Source organism: Cygnus olor, chromosome 3 (genome assembly GCF_009769625.2).
Source record: "Cygnus olor isolate bCygOlo1 chromosome 3, bCygOlo1.pri.v2, whole genome shotgun sequence".
NCBI lineage: Eukaryota > Metazoa > Chordata > Aves > Anseriformes > Anatidae > Cygnus > Cygnus olor.
In genome coordinates this window covers 61,115,297-61,132,980 of record NC_049171.1, presented here as the reverse complement: position 1 = coordinate 61,132,980, position 17,684 = coordinate 61,115,297, and the positions used below count along the sequence as shown (strand labels likewise).

The 17,684-nt window shown below is 36.5% G+C and overlaps 1 long non-coding RNA gene across 1 annotated transcript in view; it reads right to left on the bottom strand.

Moving 5' to 3' along the window:
* Window positions 1–7,219: 7,219 nt before the first annotated feature.
* LOC121068452 overlaps window positions 7,220–17,684 on the bottom strand; it is a 34,773-nt gene continuing 24,308 nt past the window's right edge. Inside the window, exons 3-5 of the long non-coding RNA XR_005818891.1 lie at window positions 14,905–15,148; window positions 7,826–7,874; window positions 7,220–7,354 (exon numbers count right to left, since the gene is read on the bottom strand). This is a non-coding gene — a long non-coding RNA (uncharacterized LOC121068452). The remainder of the gene's footprint in view (window positions 7,355–7,825; window positions 7,875–14,904; window positions 15,149–17,684) is intronic.

Below are 17,684 nucleotides of genomic sequence, written 5' to 3'. Positions count from 1 at the left end.
AGACAGAATTTTGGGGGGATGACTAGACTCTATCTTGTTTCTATATCTGCTAACCTATTTCTGTAATATTCTGAATGGTAGTCTCCACTAAAAAGAATGGAAGGATGTAGTTTTCTTTCTAACATCCTAATTTTAGAGGCTTAGCAACATTCCAGTGATGTATATATGATTTAGATGAAGCTATCAAAATCAAAATGAAAAATATTTTGAGTAATGCATATCTAGTTATTTGAGTGATATGTCAGCAGCATAAATGAAGAGTACAAAGAGCAGAGATTTGTTCAATTCTTAAAACTTAAACAATTCTTAAATGACACAAACCATGTGTCAGTCTGGCTAACCACAGAGAGATGAGGAACCATTCTAAGAAAAGGCAGGAAAGATGCTCAGCATGGACTCAGCAAACAAATATTTTCCAAGTATATATAAACTGAGAGATTTGCTTTGCCTTTCACGTGCATAAATGATTTCTATCATTTTATCATTTTATATCAAGTATACACTAATTTTGTGCATTGGTTATAACAAATCTTCCTTGATTTTAATGATAAATATGAAAGTAAAATTCATCTCTATTTCTTGTATTATTATTATTGTTTTTACTTCCTTATAGTGTTGAATACCCTTGTTATTACTTGTGAAAACAAAACTTGAACTGAAGAAAAAACAAACAAACAAACAAACAAAAAACAACTGGCCATTCTTTCTTCCCCTCCTTTCTCCAAACAAAAAGTCAAATACTAAATTACCCAGGTGAAAGCTTTAGCTGACAACTTCAACATCACAAAAACGACAGTCATCACAGTTAGTATGGCTGTGAGGTATGCTATCCAAAATACCCAGGGTGGAACAAAGAATCAGTGTTTTTCTCTCTCTTAGAAGAAACTCCTCCATTGTTAAATTTTGAATCCCTGAAACAATGCATAGACCCATGTCTTCAAAATGGATTAAGTGAAAAACTGAATATTTTTCAAAAGAAGGACAGGAGGCTCTAACTTTATAGAGCATAAGTAGGGCACTATGAAGGATTTTGATCTCTTGCTGCACTTGTTGTATTTGTGCTGGGATTGGACCTCTTCAGGGCCCTGGAGGTCAAACCATCATATTTCCCAAATGTTATACTAATAGAAACATTTTTGAGGAAAAATAAATAATTGAAAGAAAACACATTATGTGAAATGCTGGTCATATTAAAATAACTCGAAAAAACATCCAGTGATTTGAATAAGACTTTTACTCTTATTATGGATTTAGCCTAGCATTTATCTCGCCCTCACTCTCTTCCTTCTACTGGTTGGACCTATACACTATTATCCTAGTTTGGAGGGAGCTGCCCACTATTGGCTTAGTTCTTAGTTTCTTTGAAGCTGAATTATCAAAGACTGTTTGAGATGCATCATTGTGTTTCTTAAAGCCTGTTTCTTTGAAAGAGCCTTTATCAAGCCTCTTTTGATTGAATTGTCTGCATTCCAGCAGAGAGCAACACAAACCTGAGCAAGGTCAGAAATTCAGGCAACATTAATATCTTCTTTGGGCACTTTTACAGTTTCCACTACTTTAATGAGCATGCTTAACACTTTAGTTCCCCATTGCTCCCCCACAACATACACTGTCACAACATATACCATAAAAATGCACCCCTGATAACTCCATTTTTATTTATTTTTCTTATTGGGACACTATTTCATTCTAATTTTGTAGCCACATTACTACCCTTCTTTCTCCTTCCCAGCTGGGCCCCAGGATTCTGTCCCAGCACAGTGGAGGTGGTGCTCTCTGCCCCTACTTCTTTCTCTTATGCAGAAATGTTGATGCCAACCCCCTTGTCTACTTCCACATGCAGCCACATTCTTCCAGACACAGGAGCCATCCCCTAGTCTTATAGTAGGATGTATGACAGCACCCTTAACTACGTGGACATGCCTGCTGTTCCCATCCCTTCTTTCTTCCTGCATCAAAGGTGATGCAGAGACTTAGGATTCCACAAACCAAGCCCTTGTGGGAGAAAAGGAAGCAGCCAAGAAATTCAGGATGAGTAGTCTCAGGGACTGTGAACGTCTTCCAAGGTACCACTATCCACACACCAGCCCCAGTGCTTGCAGGCTCCAGATCAGCTCTGGAGACGGCTGGAGGAAGCATCCAATATGATTAACAGCCTGCTTAAAAGGCAGGGCTGGCTCTGTGCTGGTGTGAGCACAGCAGTCCCTTCTCTCTGCCTGCATATTTTTAGTTCCCTTTCACTTTGAAGGTGCTTTCACCTGACCAGGGCCATTTCTCTGGGATGCTCTGGGTCATCACTGTGAGACCAGTGTTGTTTCCTGAACTGTTCTTTTCTGTGTCTCTCCGAAATATCTCTAGAGAAGAGCACATAGTGAGAATTCACACTCTGAAGAGTGGAAACCCTCAGCTGTACAGACAGCTGCATATTGTGGCAGCTGCTATGTGAGGAAGAACAGTCTGCATTGCCTTGGATGAATGCTAGGTTGCAACACTGGGCTAACAAAAAAAGTCAGAATCTGAAATGTTAAAGTGCTAGTTACTCAAGACACGACAGCATTTTTATGTGCAACTTTAATTGGATCACATTCAAGATGAATAATTAACCAAAAACTTAGGGAGATTTTTACAGGGTCAATGTATTCTCCATGTCCAGCCCTTGGCAGCTAAATGCTGCTATTTTACATTTTCAAGCAGTTAATGTGTCCTATCCCATGTTTCAGTAGCCAGGGAAAATGGTGGTGAAATATAATGTTTGAACAATGTTATATTTTTAAGGCTGATGAAAGTGTGGACCATATCATGTTATGCTAGATAATCTGCAAACATAAAAATAACACAGGCCTTACATTGAAGCTTTTATAAGCGTTCTGAAAAATGAAAAACAGAGAAAGGAATAGAACAAAATGAACGACAATATTTGATTCCCTGCAAAATTCAAGTTAACTAAGCCATCTCTGGCCTTATAAAATGTTGTCAGTGGGGTTATTTTAGAGGTGGATAAGTCTGGCAAAAAATAAGGGAGAGTTGAGGAAGGTGAGAGCAGTGGATAAGCAGGTACAGGAGCTCTTACAGGCAGTCAGGCATCAGAGAATACAGATGATGAGAGCGCTCCAGAAAGGAGCTGCTTGGTCACACGGAGCCTCTAGTAGGCTCCAGATACTTTTTGTCCCATGAAAAATCTACCTGTTTGTGCAGCACTGAGGAAATGCCACATAGATCTTAATGCCTGTGGTGAGTATAGCATGCTCCCCCAGCCTCAATACAGCAGTAGCTATATAAGCAGTTTTCTGCAGATGTTGAGGCAACATCAACCCCTGAATGAAATGGGAATTTAATATGTGGATATAGAAGATTGCTGTAGTAAACACAGGTCTTCTGTGCCAAATATTCAACACTTGCTAAGCAAAAGGATTCATAACTAATATTTGTGAAAATCTTCAGGCTAAAGGCGCACACACACTAAATTTTATATTTACACAGATGTATATGCTGTATATATACTATGCTGTATATACTATATTTACCATTTGTTATTTCATTTATAGCTTAGTGCAATACTTTTGTTCCTAAGGCTTTAAGAGACTCAGCTTGTATTTAAAACATTGGACTTGTGCAAGAAGGTTTCAAAGCTTCCAGAACACAGATTTGTGCTTGCTAAATAAGGACCTTCTTTTTTCCCTGTAAATTAAATGGCATAAAACAAACATTAAATATTAGATACTTGTAATGCAAAACAAATAACAAAGATATAACACTTATATACACTTGTGTATTCAGCCAGATTTTTCTATTGTTGTCTTCAGTCTTACTGCTAGAATGTTGTTCAAGGCCTACTTGCATTCAATATATATATATATATTCCTGGTTTTAATGACCACTGAATGAGAGCTCTTCTTTCTTAGATTAATATTCTACATATTGCTGACCTTGGTGATTCTCTTTTGTATAATATATGAATCAATGTAGAGCTGGCACACGTAGCTAGATGCTGAACCTAAACTTTTTTTCCAAATTGTGGTGTGGTAAATGGAATATGAATGAAATAATTACCTAGAACATGCAATCAGCCTGGGATTCATGCCACAAAGTGCCATTTAGGTCAACAGTCCAGCAGGACTCAAAATGTCTTGGATGTGTGTGGATAATAAGAACATCCAAAGTAAGCATTTCTGAAAGCCCAAGGGAGTTTGTGGAGGGAGTTAGGCTTCAAGGCACGTATCAACATCTAACTAACCTGGGTCAAGAAGAATATTTCCGTGGCCAGTTCATTCTCTAAAGTTTTTGAAGAAGCTGATAGAGGTCCCTGTCAGAGACACAATGGTAAACTACAGGCTGTTGGCATGATTGCATGTGCCACTCTCATTTCTTGCTGCAAAGGGCAGATCTGTTTTCAACTGTCCCCAAATCCAAAGTAAACATTTCTGATGGTACGGAAGCTAGGAAAACTATTTCTAAATGGCTACTTGGTAAATGTCAGTGTTTCTCTTTGCAAATTGACTGTTTTCTTTGTTTTTCCTTGCTATCTCCCATGAAAAAAATCCTAAAATACATTAGATATTTCCCATGTAAGCAATTTCACTACTACCAGAGGAATGTCATATGATGACAAGTTATGTGAAATGGTCACAGAGACTGTGTAGTGAGATCATGAGATACTGTCTGCATTGTGATTAAATGTGGTCTACCTAAATGTTTTTTGGGATCCCTGTGATAGAATGTGGATGGAAAACAAAATCACAACCTCCTCCACCACCTGACACCATCAGGGCCTAAAGTTTTGGTATACAAAATATAAAAAATCCTTGTCGTTACCAACAATAATTTAGTTCATAATTAAGTTGTATTTAAATGGCTTAGTAATGGCATAATTTGGGTAGTATGCTCATTTTTCTGCAGTTTCTGGCAAATTCTCTTGGGGTGCAAATAAGTTCTGTGCTGATGTCCACCATAAACCATCAGGAATATTTGCTTCTGTTTATACACTTCAGGGGCCATTTCTGTCCAGCACTTTATGGGGAGAGGTGGCATAAGAAATGTCAATACTCAGTCAGAGCAAGTAATTATTCAACACTTTTTGCAGAGGCAGACAATGTTCCTTCAGAGTTAAGAAAATAAAATAATAAAGTGTTATGGAGTCTGTCTTAAAGAACTTGAGCCAATGTGAACATCCTGTGAACTCTAAAAAAGCAGCTCATTTACATCTGGGTATTCTGGTTTAATTCGAATAACACACGCTGGAGTCCCATGAGTAAAAGATAATCTCCTGTATTCATGACTTTCTCAGATAAATTAAAAAACAAAAAAAGGTAATCAAATTTTGCACACTAAAGTAGTGTAATTTTATTTCAAAGAACAGATCAAATTCTGCTCCTAATACACTGGTGCAGCCTCCCTCTCACCAAAGTGACTTAGACAAGAACCTGATTTTTTTTTCCTTGGAAATAACTGTTTTGATTATTCTCTCTCTCTCCCTCTGTTTTAACTTTGGAATGAAAAGTGATCCTTTCTGTGTTTTTGGAACCATTTTGAAAAGAACCATTCAAAAAGTGTTCAAAGCTTGAGAGATCTGAAGTTAGGCAGTAGCTGTAGAACTATGACATTTAACATCAACTATATTAAGACTCAGTGGTTTAAACTCAGCACTGATCAATTCCACTGATCTTACTGGAGATATGCTAGAAGAATTTAGCCCTTCATCCCACCTGATGGACCAAGGAGTGTCAGAAAAATCATTAATTTCATCCACCTCCATGGATAAATCCCTTCTAGACCATGATCATACACATAGCACATGGGACCTCTTATTAGTGAACTTCAGTGATAACAGGCACTATTGGCCACTCACTGCCTATGCCTTCTATTTCTCCATCATCTGTCCAACTTAACAAGCTAACTATGCATTTGAACAGGAAAAGTTCAAATATACACTATATACATCCAAGACTCATGTGGGTCATCAAAGCATATAAATACTGCTGGGCTTCTTACAGCTTCTTACCAGAAGACCAAAACACAATCTGTTTTAGTACCTATATTTAATCACTGTTATAGAGCTGCTGCCAGGATTACTGTATCTGTAGACAACTGAAAAGGAAAATGAATGCATTTGATTAACACATTAGGAACTATAAAATAATGGTTTTAATATGTATTTCAAAGCCAAAACTAATAGTACAACCTATTTAGATTCCCTGACACCTCCCATTTAATTGCCCTTTTCAGGTGCTTGAAGCTTTGCCAAGTTTCAATCATTTGGGGTAAAATTTTCCATCTTAGTTGTCTACATTGGGCCAGTTTTCATTTTTTTTCTGTTTGTTTTGGGAATATTACAGAAAAAAATAGCTTAGCTGCTTTGAAGGACAAGGCTATGGAAAAAAAAATGTTTTCTCCATGTGAACTAACTTCAGTGACCTTAAACTGAGTGTTTCAAGTTTCAGAATAAAACCTGGGGTGGATAGAGGAAGGAGTAAACCCCCTTTGTATCAAGGATGTGCCTTTTGTCATCCCTCTGGACCCTGACCCTAGTTGATTAAGTTTCGTGCCATTGGGAAGGGTGGGGAAGGAAGTCCACGCATGTTCAATAGATTAAAATTTTAGCAGCTTAAGAGGCTTTCCCTTCACTTATAATATCCCTGACCTCCTGAATATCTTGGGGAAATTTTGGACATGTCCTTGGAGGACTTGATACCATTATACAAACTGAAGAGTTAAGTGGTATTGGACAATGTCTTCCCCTCCAAGTCCTCCTTAAGGTATAGAAATTGTGTTTTGCCTTATGCATTTAGAACATTGCTTGTCCCTACCTGTGCCCTATTTATAGATGTTTCTGGGCTTTCTTTACTAATAAGTTGTCCTGTTCCCCATATTTGCAAAAATACAGAACATTACAGCTAGAATCCATGCTTCTTCCCCACTCATTATGTCTCTTTTTGTCCGACACTGCAATGCAAAACATCTGGGTCACATAACTTTCTCCCCCACCTCGTCCTTTCCCAAACATTTTCCCAGTACTACCACCAGTATCCTAGCAGATGAACTGCTGCTCTGTTGTGAGCTGAAATACTGGAGAAAAAGGATCAAGCACACTGGAACAGGATATTTTCTGCTGGAACTAGATTATTGTGTCTTGAGCACAGCCGGTAAAAAAATATTTTATCTTCTACAGACAATTCTGATGAAACTTATGGCAGAATTTCAAATAATGAAAATTTTCAAATGAAAAACAGATTTATTTCAATGTCAAGATAATACTTCATGGGAGCTGAAGTCAGCATGCCTCATGTTTTCATATTTCTGTATGGGGTGGATTCAGGTGTTAGGCCAGACATCTCTCTACGTCTTGCTGTGTCCCTTTCTGGAAATGTCAAAGAATCAGATGTTAAACAGGAAAATTCTTTGCAAGTAAAGGTACTAATAACCTAGTTCATTAAACTGGATTTGTTTATTAAATGGAGATTTATTTTTCTTCCAAATGTGTATCAAATAAGTCAACTGGAAGACAAGGAAAAGCAAATAAACTTGTTTTTCAGTATATATATATATATTAACTGAAACACAGCAAAATTTGAAGAAAATATAAAAACAATGAATAACAGTTAACTAGTTACACAATCTTGTGACCACTCTCTTCATTCCTGGCTATGACTGCAGAACAATGGTTAGCCTAAATTAGAGACAACATGCCTGGCATCAGTGCATGTGACCAGAGTGAATGACCATACAAATGCTATTTGCAAAAGAGGCAAGTGTCCAGTGGGTAAGAAATGACATCTGGTACAGTGGGAAGTGACTGGTGAAGAGCAGGAAAGGCTGCAGGTTCACTCACCATGAGAAGTAGAACAGTGACCAGAACCGGTTATTCTTCTGCTGAAAGTCTGCAAGATAGTGTGCATAGTGGAAGAAAAATGCATGAAAGGGGAATGGTTTGTGAAAAAAACACAAAAGTATTAAATTAAGATAAACTGATTGTTATGGAAAACTAATTGCTGTGATAGTATTTAAGTGATCTACATTGTAACAGAGAGCAATGATTTTGCCTTTTTGTTTTGTTTTGCTTTGTTTTTCTTTTAACAAGAAACAGATTAAAAATACTAAAGCCCTAAAAATTTCTATTTAAAAAGAAATATTTATAGTAGCAATTCATCTGTTTCTCTTCAGAAAAAAAAAAAAAAAAAGAAAAAAAAGAGCTCCCTAGTATAGTTATCTTAAGATAACTTGCCATTTGTAGTGCATTCTGTATGAGTTAGTACTGCTCAGAAGGACAATGGTAAAGCCAGAGATAACGGAGAAAAATTCTCTTCAACTATAGAAAGGCAAGATAAGGTTACCAAAAACAAACAAGCAAACAAACAAAAACCCACTAGCAGATAAGAGGAATGAACTGAAGTTAACTTGAAGGAAATGAAGGAAATGCAGAGCATTGAAGCAGATGAACTACCTGAAGCCTGCCAAAAATCAGATGCCGATATCCCAGCAGTGCAGTGAACTATTTTGTTGACTGCTGAACTAGACAGGAGTTCACAGAGCCTGCAGACCCCATGACAGAGCACATGGGCTTATCTTACCCAGGGAGGACAAGGAGACAATGGCAGAGCCAAGAACAGGATTGAGATTTCCTCAAGCACAGTGCCTTCCACCACTGCCACCTCCCCTTGCCCCATCTCAACCTGGTGAATTACCCCTGCTCCAGTGTCATGAGGAACTCAAGGACACTGGATGGACTGCCAGGGTTGCTGCTCCTCCTGGGAGGACATCATGCCAGCAAAATGAGGCCTTTGCTGGAGCAGCAGCTGTGTCACAGGAGCACATACAGCTGTGGCCATTTCAGATCCATGCTGGCTCTGGTTGAATGCACCACCTCCAAGTTAGTCTAAACAGGTCTGTTGTTTCTATACTCAGAGACATTCCACATTCCTACATTTTTTTTTCTGGGCAAAAGCCTTACCTGCTATAAGCCAGCACAGTGTGAATTAATTTTAGGGTGTTATGATGATTTACACCAACTGGTATGGGGTCCAAGATAGGTCAGAAAATATGGAAAAAGAGAGATTTAAGATGCAGCAAACAGGTTTCAAGCAGAGTTTGGAGGCATAGCATAGAACTTAGAGGAGTATCATTCCAGAAAAGGAGAGCTTTAATTCTATCAGCTTTTCTGACACTTTCCATAAGCATTAAATTAACTGAAACAATCAGTATAAGCCTTGTTTTCTGAGGTGATACAAGAGTGATACAACCCTGACTGATCTAAGTCCAGAAATGTATCATAAGATTCATTTAAGAAAGAAAGCGGAAACAATAATCAAGGATCTCTAAACCTTTAAACTCTCTAATTCTTTTTGTTTTGGGTCTGTGGATAAGGGCTTAGTCATACAACTAATTATACACAAGCACAGTGATTGCTTTCAAGCAGGACGACACAAAGCCTCGCTCTGAGAGGCCACCAAATCCTGTCACATTTTTGTGCATTTGCTTTTACTGGCCATCCCACTGCCTGTGCCACCTCTAGCACCAGGAAGCACATGGAGCTTCCTTTCCATCCGGTGGCTGAACAGGAAACGTTGGAATCTCTGACTGCCATGAGCACGCAGCCAAGAGCAGTGGTGGAAGAGCACGACAGGAACTGACAGGCTCTCGGCCAGCACGGCTACTTCTGACTGGCAGCTCAGCGAGACTGCTTATATGATCTCCCACTCTACCCAAAACGGTGCATTCTTGAAAAATTAGAAATGTTGACCTCAGGTACAAATACTGGAAATGGGACTGATTAGCCTGGAAATCTAGCTTGAGAAAAATCACTTGCTCGCATTATCCAGATACCAGCTATGCCAAGACTATCCTTGCTCTACACTATGTGTTTCCTGTCCCTTTTGTTCTGCAGTATTTTTTGCTTTTTCCTTGTGTAGGCATTCCTAGTTACACGCAAAGTTTGATTTTTTTTTCCCTTCTACATCAATACAAGGGAGAGATTTCTCAAGGTACAAAATAAGCTGAGATTCTTTATTGTATATGCCTGTAATGCATTCAACTTTAGAAAAACGTACTGAAGGTACTGCAATATGGGATATTTCAGGGTTCTGACACAAAATGGCATTAGCATGAGTTTACACTTTTCTTACAATCAGTTCTAAGCAGATCTGTAAGTACAAATACAAAACAAAACAAAACAAAACAAAACTACTACTAACCAAACATAGTCATAGATTACTTCACAGAATAGTTGAGGTTGGAAGGGACCTCTAGACATCATGTAGCCAACCTTACTAGTCAAAGAAGGGACAAATAGAACAGTTTCCTCAGAGGATTGTTCATCTAGGCTTATGTATTTCCAAAGATGGAGGCTCTGTGACCTCTGGGCAACCTACTCTAGTCTTTGGCCACTGTCACTGTAAAAATGCTTTTTTTCTTATGTTTTAATTGAATTTCTTGTATTTCAGTTTGTGTTTATTGTCACTTGTGCATTCACTAGGTACAGTTGAGATAATAATACATATAAACAATGTTAATATAAGTGCATGAAATATTAAGATCAAAAGGGATAAAGAAACAAACACTGACTTGAACACAATGGAAGATATTGCAGCTAATGATATTTATAACACTTTGTCTTAGATAAAGACCCAAATAAATTATTAAACCATGTGATCCTGTACCTCACAAGCTAAGAATTCTCATCTGGGAATTCCTTTACTGAATCTGTTAATTTTGTGTTCAAAGTGGCATCCATTCTTTACACTTCTTTGTGACGGGTTCTTTAGTTTCAGTCTTCATGACTGTTGGTGAGATCATACATAGTCCATTTTGCTTTTAACTAGCTTGTCTCTAGCTCCATGTAGACAAAGAAACGTGTCTGTCCATTCTCCCCCTACATCTTCTACCTACATTTTGGATATCTAATGAAGCAGTCTTTGTAAAAGAGGCACTTAATTTTCTCTGCAGTCAGGACAAGGTGTTTTTCAGCATCATTGGAAGCAATTCTTTTATCCTAAGTTAGTATGCAACTTAAGCTAACCCACCATGTATCCTCTAGGAAGACAATGATTACTTTGTGCCTGTGCATTATTTCTTCTGTATTTCCAGACTACTGATTTACAGTTCTGCATTCTGGAGCTTAGTGACAACTAGCATTGATATAATGATCAATTTTTCAGTCTGAAAAGTGCTCTCAGAGCATTAACATCAGCTATGCTGTACCATGATCTTATCTCTTTGCACGTGCCTTTTAATTGCATCAAATTTTCATTTACCTGATGAGAAAGACCATTGAAAAAAACAAAAAAATAACAAAAAAAATTTCTATAGAAAATTCCATTACATGCTGAAACATAAATCTCCACAGACTTAACTAGCAGCAGGAACTCATCAGTCTAATGCAAGCCACAGAAGAATACAAAAATGAGCTTTAGAGCAATTTTTTTGTTTTGTTTTGTTCGTTTGTATGTTTTTTTTTTTTTTTTTTAATTTAAAAATACCTTTCATTTAAAAATCACCTTCCTGACAAGGGAAGAACTGAAATGAAAGTACTGGCAAGTAAATATGCTCTATTTAGCCACATCACAGCTACTTAGTCCATTCCATGTTGCTAAAATACTACCAGCAGAACTGACAGCTTCTGACAACAACAGGCCAACCAAGGATTAGTGTCAATTAACTCTGTGATATTTGGCAAAATGAAATGATATCATGACTGGTGGGGAGGCAAGTAGTTAAATGTGACCTTCGGTTATACCACTCTGTGAAGCATTTAGAAGTTGTCTGAGTTTTCAAAAATATGTTTACATGTATTCTTAAAGTGACATATTAAAAAATATCTGTCCTGAGGAACTGCCAAGCAATAACTATTCATTACATGTGAATTATTGTTTATCTCCTTTTGAACTCCAGATGAATATCTGAAATATTTCAAGTTGTCTGGTAACAGAGAGGTAAATAATGAGAAATGAATTCACTATTCATATTTCAATTTCCCTTTTCATTACATAAACATAGATATTTGCCAAAGAAATGTCTAAACGGTCTATGAATCCAACTCTGTCTTTGTGACTGTTTGTACAGTATAAGTAAAAGATTTTACCATTCCCCAGCACCAGTTTGGTGCTTACATCAAATTAGTTTTGCCATGTTTGACTTGCATTTACTATGCTGGAAGTTTTGTAACGTGGACTCATTCCTAGTAATAACCAACTTGAAGAAAGGTGTTAGATCTGATTGCATAGCATCACTAGTGCACTTCAGTTATTATTTAGAAGAAATCTTACTGAGAGATGATGATGGAAAGCAGCAGGCAGTGTTGCCATTTTATCTATGCAAAATTTGTGATACTGACCTGACTGGATTCTGACAAGTTGAGATGAATCTTTTTTCTTAATGAAGTGGCAGAAAAAAGCAACTTAGATATTCCATCAAATATGATGGAATAATGATCAGGAGATCTGAAATAGTTTTGTCTAAATCTAATATGATAACAGAGTATTATAATATCTCTGTTGCAAGTTTAGATTAAAAGGTGTTCTAGGCACCTCTTAGAAGCCCAGCATTAAGCTAAGTTCAGGATTTCTGGTATTGTAAGATTCAGTTGCATCTAAAAAAGCAGAGGTTTTCCCATGGAAAACAAAACAAAACAAACAAACAAACAAACAAACTTTTTGTTGAACTTACTTTCAACTTTTCAACATCTTAATATATGTATGGAAGACCGTAAGAACCTTTCAGCTTTTCAGCAACAATGCTTCAGAAAACTGCTGCATGTGAGTTCTGTCTCAAATATCAATATGAAGGCAAATGCCCAAATTTACAGCCTAATCAGTGTCACAGTTATCATCATTACTTAACAGAAGCTGAAAGTTTTAGTTCACAGATCATTTGGATGAATGAGCTGAGGAACGTCTACAAGGAAGACCGAGATCAAGCCTTGCAGAGCCTAATTCCAGGAGGGGAATGCTCCACAGTCGTGTGTGGCCCTCAAGCTACACAAGCATAAATGACCTATGGTTTTATAGACCAGTCTTCCTAAGCAAAAATACAAAATAAAGAGCAAAACTGATCAGCTATAGTTATATCATCTGCTCACTATGATGAGATTCGGTGCTGATTTGCCCTACAAAAATCATATAGTTTTTTATATTAAAGTAATTAGACAGAATAGACAGATGTACCTTTGAATATTCAAGAGAACATTTTTTTCTGTTTCACCTAGCTTTGGGTTTTTGAAAATTGACATGAAACTTCATGATAAATATTAAAACAATACTCAAACTTCTAACAAAGTTAGAATTATTCTAACAAAGTTAGATTATTTTGAAAAGAAAAAAGGTACATTATTTGTTGTACATATTCCTATATGTATATTCATGCAAAGAATAAATTAGCTATATGAAGAAAAACATATTAATAATTTTTAGTAAATGATGTAGATTTCGTCACAAGTTTCAGTTCAGACATAAATTACTTCCTCTTAGAAATAAACATTCATTACACTAAAATATTGTTTCATTGAAGAGCCCTTCTCTGAGTCTGTGCTAGTGTTTTAGATTTAATTTCAGTCTTCGGGTCCTATAGAAAGATATCCTGGCTCTGCATTGTTGAATATTTACTGTTAAGAAACAATAATAAAACCTATAATCTTGAATATACTACAATATTCTGCTCTTAGGCATGGATGCATCCTAAAAATCTTCAGTTACATGATCATGGATCTGATTAGACACAAAGGTCTTTAGTCTGGAGAGAGATGCAGTCAAGATCAGCAAGGCTTCTTTTCAGGGGTTTCTGATGGCAGACTGTAAAACTCTTTAAAACAGAGAAATGGACAAAACTCTGTATATGTGCACAGATACAGACAAACAAAACCTTACCCACGTAGAAGGGATGCAGATGTACATCAGGTGACATAATTGATGGTGCACAAAACAAACAGTGTTCAAAAGCTTTCTACAAACCCCCATGTCTATCCCGGTATATTTGACCGCATAACATTTTGAAGATCCTACATAATATCATATTTGTTGCTGTGGAAATCTTGATTTTGGCATTTCATGTCTGGAATATCAACCATGGCTTCAAAAAGTTCTTTCAGAACATTTTTCTGTGTGTTTCATTACACACAAAAAGAAACAAGATACTGAAAAGTTTACAAGCTACATTGCAAAACAGCTTCCCTTCTTCTGCTTCTTGCTACACAAACACAATATTTAATGAAATGTGAAGCACTAAGACTGAAAAAAAAGACTCTTTCATAAGGTAGATTAGCAATTTGGTCCAAATAATATACATTAGCATTCATCTGAATGTAAAAAAGATGGGTTGTTTCTTAGAGATAGTGCATACCTGGAGAAGGAAAACCAGACTAAGTTTCAGAACTGGCTTTAATATCCAGTTACTATTTAAAGAGATTGTTGGTTACTTTTTCTGTTAAAATTTTGCAGTGAAAAACAAACAAACAAACCTAATGATTTTAGTGTAACTGATTTTTAATAAACAGGACAGCATCTTTCAGCTCATGTTTGACATTCTTTATAATGAGTCTTTCTAGGCATTGGCCAAGTTATCTATCATCAGTTGTTATTAAAATAAAAGACCAATTTCTTTAATTGCTACATATTGCAGAGTTGCATATATAACTGCTGTGAATTACTCATCTGCCCAGTCATGTCTTGCTTCTATGAATAATCCTAATAACATCTATGAAAAGCCAGTAAACACTTATAAAGATCTATTTAACTGAAGCCTAATTTTAGTTTAACTATTCCCTGTGATCCATAGTAGGAATGATTATCAAAATGAAGCAGTCCATTCAGCAATATTTATTCCAAAATTATTCTGTGAGTAGCAGTAACTTTCTTTGCTATTTTGGAAGCTGTTGTTTTCACTGCAGTACTATTTTTCCTAAGTAGTAAACAATAAATATACCTCAGTCTGTGAGGCTTTCTGGTCTGGCATTCTGAATGCCTTGAAGCAAGCTCCTTGGGGAAGTCAAGGTGACCTTCCAAGGTAGTACATTTGAGTATCAGGCGTGATCCTTCTGCAGGCCAAATTAAGATTGTTTACGTAAAAACACAGCTGTCTTGATAAAGGAAGCCATGTAGTTTTGTCAGACCACAATATTTAGCAGCATGCTTGAGATCTCTCATCCTGTTGCTTCAACCCTATCACCCTAGAAAAGAAAAAGAAAACAAATATAAAAGAATGGAACTCAACATTAACAAAATAAACAAACACCTTCCACATGGCAAGGCTGCTGCTAAGCTACATAGATGTAAAATCTTCCATTTTTATACTGGAAGCAGAGGTAAAAATACTCTCCTTACTATCTTTGTAAAAGATGAAAAGCTTTTGAGTCTGGGGAGGAATTTTGTGTTTCTTTTCTTGTTTTCAATAACCAGTTTAACCACTTCTTGTCTATGAGAACATGCAAGTCTTTGGGAGAACCAGAAGACTGGTTCTTCCAAAAAGTATCGTTGAATCAATAGAACACTGAAACACCTCTTAAAGTGTTATTCCTCTTCAACACAGCATATGGTCAAGTGTTATCCAGAAAAATAGGTTTACTAAACTGAGGCCCAAAATAAGTACCACTGGTTCCGATATAAAGTCGCATATGAACTCCAGGGACATTCCAGGCAGATTCCAGGCAGTCTTTGTGTCTGGCACTAATTGAATGCTGCCATATAGAAATTGCCAGATTTTTGTATTCACAATAACATTTTTTTTCTCTTTTAATATGCTATTGCCAACAGCAAAATATTACAATTACTACTAAATAAATGTTCGTTAATTTAGATATCAAAATTTCCATTAATATTGTCTCTTGGTTATTCTATTTAAACCACTTGAAATGTGCTTAATTCATGATCTAAGAGTGCATACTACAAAAGTCAGAGTTTAAAGCTATTAACTGAAAGACTAGATACAGTAAGAAGCTGCAGTCATTCTCTGTTAGCCTAGCAACTACAGATTTGAAATATTCTGGTAGCATCTTTTTATGTTTTGCTAATGAACAGTAATTTACCGCTGTCAATTTCACCTAAAAATTGAAAAGCAAAAATGGTTTGGAATTACAGTGGTGGGAGGGGAAGTAGAAATTCAGAAAATTACCAATTTTGTATAGTAGCATTTTGTATTGAAATATGAATGTATTTATGCTGATTTTGTAGTCAACATTTAAACAAAACCATAGTTCAGAATCATCCAGGCTAAAACCTTAAAAAAAAATTTGGCTTCCATTTTCTGAAGCCACATCTGGACCTGATATAACCAGTATTCCATTCACAGTACTGTGGTAGAGATCTTCCCAAAAGAGGATGTTCTATCATTATGACCTTTTTGTGTATAGTAATGACAAATCAATCTGAGATGACTGTATGAGCAACAATAATCACAAATAGAATAACATTTAAGAATATGTAAATTGTGCAAAAACTATAAATGTCACTGTTCCCAGAAAAAAAAAAAAAAAAAAAGAAGGAAAAAAAATGAAGAAAAAGTAGGGATTTAAAAAGATTAAATCTGAGATAGATTATTAGTATAACAGATATGCAGGCACAACAAAAAAACATCCTTGAGAACAATACAGTCTGACATAGCTGGAGTTTTAGCAAAACAGCTAAAAGATAGCAAGATCTTTTATAAGGATTCAGTTCACAGATATATTTCATCTCAAAGTGAATAAACTGACTGACTCACAACATCATCTGCCTTCAGTAATATTCTGTAAATAAAGGAACATATAATAGGAGTAGTCAAGCAAATGGAAAAAGGATTCGTCTCTAGAGTAAGAAATGTCAAAAATGGCTTGGCATCCAGTGAAGCAAGGCAAAACCCAAACGGTGTAAACAAAAGTACTAAACTACCACATGCCCAAAACCTTAATTTGAACATTCTTCAAATGTTATGGATATGGCAAAAAATAATACTTTCCAATCCCATACACAAATACTGACAAATACTAGTGGATGAGGAAATCATTCTTCACTTTATTTCAGCCATGAGTAGACAGATAAAGAATCTAGAAATTGTAATTTGGACTAAAATCTGCAGTGGAAGAATAACACTATTGTTGCTAGTATCTTGTGACTACTAAGGTAGTCACACTAGTGTCAATTAGTGTAGCTAGATGTTTCTGACAGATTTTCAGAGATACCTTTCACTTTCAGGTAAAGGAACACAAAGATCTCATTTCTGTCATCAGGAAGCAAGGAAATGAATTTCAACTAAAAAAGGTTAAAATTGTGATATGATACTTGCAGACCCCCACAGAGAGCACAATAAATAAATAAATAAATAAATAAAGGCAAATCAGCATAGGCACAGGCCTACAGGCACTAATTAATGAAAAGGTTATCATAATGCTTGGTAGCCCTGATGTGGTCAGGCAGCTGGACTTGATGATCTTTGTAGGTACCTTCCAGCTGAGCTATTCTGAATTCTAAATTCTGAGTTTATAAACTCCCAGGGCCTTCCCGGGTAGTGGTGGTGGGAGGTTGAGATGGAGGGGAGAGAATAAGTGCAATGGTATGTTAAATTCTTAAGAATTATTCTCAGGGAAAAAGAGATTATTAGTGATTTATCATCCCTGAGATTACTGAGAGCCATGTACCAGAACTCTAAGACACCCTAATTTTATTATCAAAACTACACAGCTGTATTTTATAGAAGCCACCAGTGTACACAGCTGAATTTTAAGCTAAGAT